Source organism: Mastomys coucha, unplaced genomic scaffold (genome assembly GCF_008632895.1).
Source record: "Mastomys coucha isolate ucsf_1 unplaced genomic scaffold, UCSF_Mcou_1 pScaffold8, whole genome shotgun sequence".
Classification (NCBI taxonomy): Eukaryota; Metazoa; Chordata; class Mammalia; order Rodentia; family Muridae; genus Mastomys; species Mastomys coucha.
Window position 1 is genome coordinate 66,948,503 of NW_022196914.1, and position 3,708 is coordinate 66,952,210.

Consider the following 3,708-nt stretch of genomic DNA (forward strand, 5'->3'; position numbering starts at 1 on the left):
GTCCTAGATTCTGTAAAGACAGATTGATAACGCAGGCATGATGCTCCACCCCGGGTACCGCTCAGGCCCTAAACTGCAGGCTATGAGTGGCAGGGGTCAGCTTAGGCAATCCTTCTACCGCTGCACTTGCTCTCAATGACTCTAGGGGGCAACCAAGGCCGCGTTCCCACAAGGCCAGAGCTCAAACTGCACCTTGAGTTGCTCAAAGGACCAACATTTAGTGTCTGCCTCTGGCATTCACAGAGTATATAATTTAAATCACCTGGGTGTTTGGTTTGCTCATCTAAAAAGCAGACAGTAGCTCTTACCTTGAAAGAACTCTTGTGTTGAAGGAGCATATGTGAAGCACCTGGCAAATGCTGTGTAATGATGCTCTTTGCACTTAGGGCAAACAAGGCAGAGCACATAGATGCCTTGGGGGTGAGGGGTGGTGCTGTGACTCTGCTCCTGGGTGACTAACAGGTCTCACTGGTGAAACTTTTGAGCTGGGGCTCCCAGCCAGCCCTCTTCAAGCTCTTGTGTTAGAACCATCCTAACAATGAAGAGACATATTCTCCAGGAAACTGTTGGAAGATTCAAAATTCACTCTTGAGTTTAGGATTACAACTTCATGTCTTTTCAGTAAGTTTTCAAGCAAATTTGTATTTGTTATAGTATAGTAATAATATTGCTTTCTCTTAAATGTCTGAGAAATGTGGATCTCCAAAGAGATGTGCTATTCTGTAAGGAGAAGCTCAGCGCCTTGGCACCTTCCCCACAGACCTGAGCACTAATGGCCCTTGATTTGCTGCTCTTGGCTCTTGTGGGTCTGTCTTTCCATTAGAATACGTGATAGTGTGGGCCCGACCTGGAGTACTGCCAAATCTCATTTTAATGAATGAAACTCTGAGGCCTTGGGAAGCTAAAGAATTTTCTCCAAGTTAGGGAGTGAGCATTGACTGAGTCGAGGATGGCTTTCTAAGTTCAACCCTCCTTTTCCATGATAAGCACACTAATCATAAAACAATGTATATGTGCAATATGTATGTGGAGTTCCTAATGAAACACAGTCATGAGCACTGTATGAGAAAATCCCTTAATGTTCAAGTGTTTCAGAGCCTGACTACAAATGCAGGAGAGGGCATATCATGCTTCAAAGGCTTGGTTTGGGAAGGAGAGTGAAGGGTTTGTATATGGAGACTTCATTGATGATCCAAAACTGGGTTTAGAAAAAATGCCATATTTACAAATGAGGTCATCTATACCGAGATCTTTTTCTTACCCAAAAAAGGATGCAGGTTCTGATGAGTTCGCGGCCCTAAGTAGGCTAGCTATTGATAGATACTGAAATAGCTCTAGGGAAATTAACTTTTCTAACCATTAATATGCAGAGCAACAATACTACTTGTTTAAATTTCCAAAGGGTTTGCTGATATACTTTTCCCCCCTGCAGTTTGTGAGTGAAACCTGAGACTTCGGGCATCTCAGGCAAGTGCTCTGCCACTGAGCTACACCCCTCGTATAAAGGGGGCAACGTTTAAGGTTAATTACCCCATGCTTTTAAATGAAATAGTAACATGGAGTTTTCAAAGATCTCTATGATAGACAGCCCTGTTTCAAATTGCCTTTTCTAGTTTTCTGCTGCAATAGTAATAACCAGCTACTCACCCCCGGGGGAAGCTCAGTGCTCTGTCTTCTGTTCCCATTCTCAGGCCTCTTCACTTAAAAAATGATCTGTCCTTGACCCATCCATCCTTGTGAAAGACAGTTAAAGCCAGAAAGAGGGGGGGGAGGAAGAAAAGGGGGGAGGAAGGAAGGAAGAAAGAAGGGGAGGGAGAAAGAAAGGAAGAAAGAAAGAAAGAAAGAAAGGAAGGAAGGAAGAAAGGAAGGAAGGAAGGAAGGAAGGAAGGAAGGAAGGAAAGAAGGAAGGCAGGGAGGGAGGGAGGGAGGGAGGGAGGGGCAGCTATAGAAAAAGCTCTGGTCTAACCTCTGGCTCAGCACCTATTTAGTCCATTGAAGGACTGGTTTTCTCTTCAGAGAACAAAACTGGACTACTAATAAACCCAGCATTTGTCTGAAAGATTCCTGGGCAAGTCCTGCAGCTTAGCAGCAGCAACATGTACCTAGCAGGATTCCTGCCCAATCACCTCTAGTTCTTAGTGACTACTACCTAGAACACTGATTCCAGAACTGTGTAAAGCAGTACTGGAATAACCTAAATCAGCATTTCCCAGAATGCATTTCAGGGAAAATTAATTTACTATAAGATAACAAAATGTATATAAAGCGTGGACACTGGATTAAGATGAGTTAGATGTTTCCATTTACTGGATGCCTACTCATGGTCTTTAATGCATGATGACTCTCCAAAGACTGCACAGAAAGAATGGCTTAGCAGACTCCCAGGACCGCACTCCACAGCTCTTATTCTCCAAGGATTCCGCTTCAAATGTCTAGAAGAACATTCTAGACATTTTGTTCAAGACCCAGAAGACTGTATTCAGGAAAGCAACATAGAGTTGGGATTGTTTCCTTGTTTTTAAGCCTAGTCTAGTTCAGATAAATGGGAAAAGTTTTTATGAATCATATGGATATTCGTATCCTTAGTCATTCTACTATACAACCACACAATGGTTTCCAAGTTAATGATGAGGAAGAAGTACAGTGGTCTATTGTAGAGACAAGAGATGATAGCGGATGATCATGCACTGTGTCCTGGGGGAAAAAATGATAAGACCAGATGTTAAATCCTCTCACCATGGAAAGTATGACTACATGAGGTAATTAACTAGGTTGAACAATTCCACTACACACACACATACACTTTGTTGCTTACAATAAATACATGCATGTGTGTATATATATATATATATATATATGTACATATATATGTGTGTGTGTTTCTTATGTGTATGAATACATTATGTGCAAATATTTTTAAACATTTACTTGAATATAATAAGTAAATATGAACCTTTTGATCAAAATAAATAAATTAATCAAAATAAAACAAAATAATCAAAAATAATCATAAATTCTTTTTGTCTTAGTTAGGGTTTCTATTCCTGCACAAACATCATGACCAAGAAGCAAGTTGGGGAGGAAAGGGTTTATTGAGCTTACACTTCCACATGGTTGTTGATCACCAGAGGAAGTCAGGACTGGAACTCAGGCAGGTCAGGAAGCAGGAGCTGACACAGAGGCCATAGAGGAATGTTCCTTACTGGCTTGCTTCTCCTGGCTTGCTCAGCCTGCTCTCTTATAGAGCCCAAGACCTCCAGCCCAGGGATGACACTACCCACAAAGGTCCCTACCCCCTTGATCACTAATTGAGAAAATGGCCACAGCTGGACTCCATGGAGGCACTTCCCCAACTGAAGCTCCTTTCTGTGATAACTCCAGCCTGTATCAAGTTGACACACAAAACTAGCCAGTACAATTGACCCCTTGTCAACTTGACGCACAAACACATCACTATTAAGCCTCAACCCTATGTTCTTATTCATCTCCAAGATCTAAAGTCCCACAGTCTTTACATATAAAATTCAAAGTCTCTTAACTGTGGGCTCCACTAAAATACATTCTTCCTTCAAGAGGGAAAAATATCAGAGCACAGTCATAATCAAAAGCAAAACCAATGTCTGGGATCCAACTCATGATCTTCTGGGCTCCTCTAAGGGCTTAACAGGTCACTTCGCCAGCTCTGCCCTTTGCAGCACACAGCTTGTC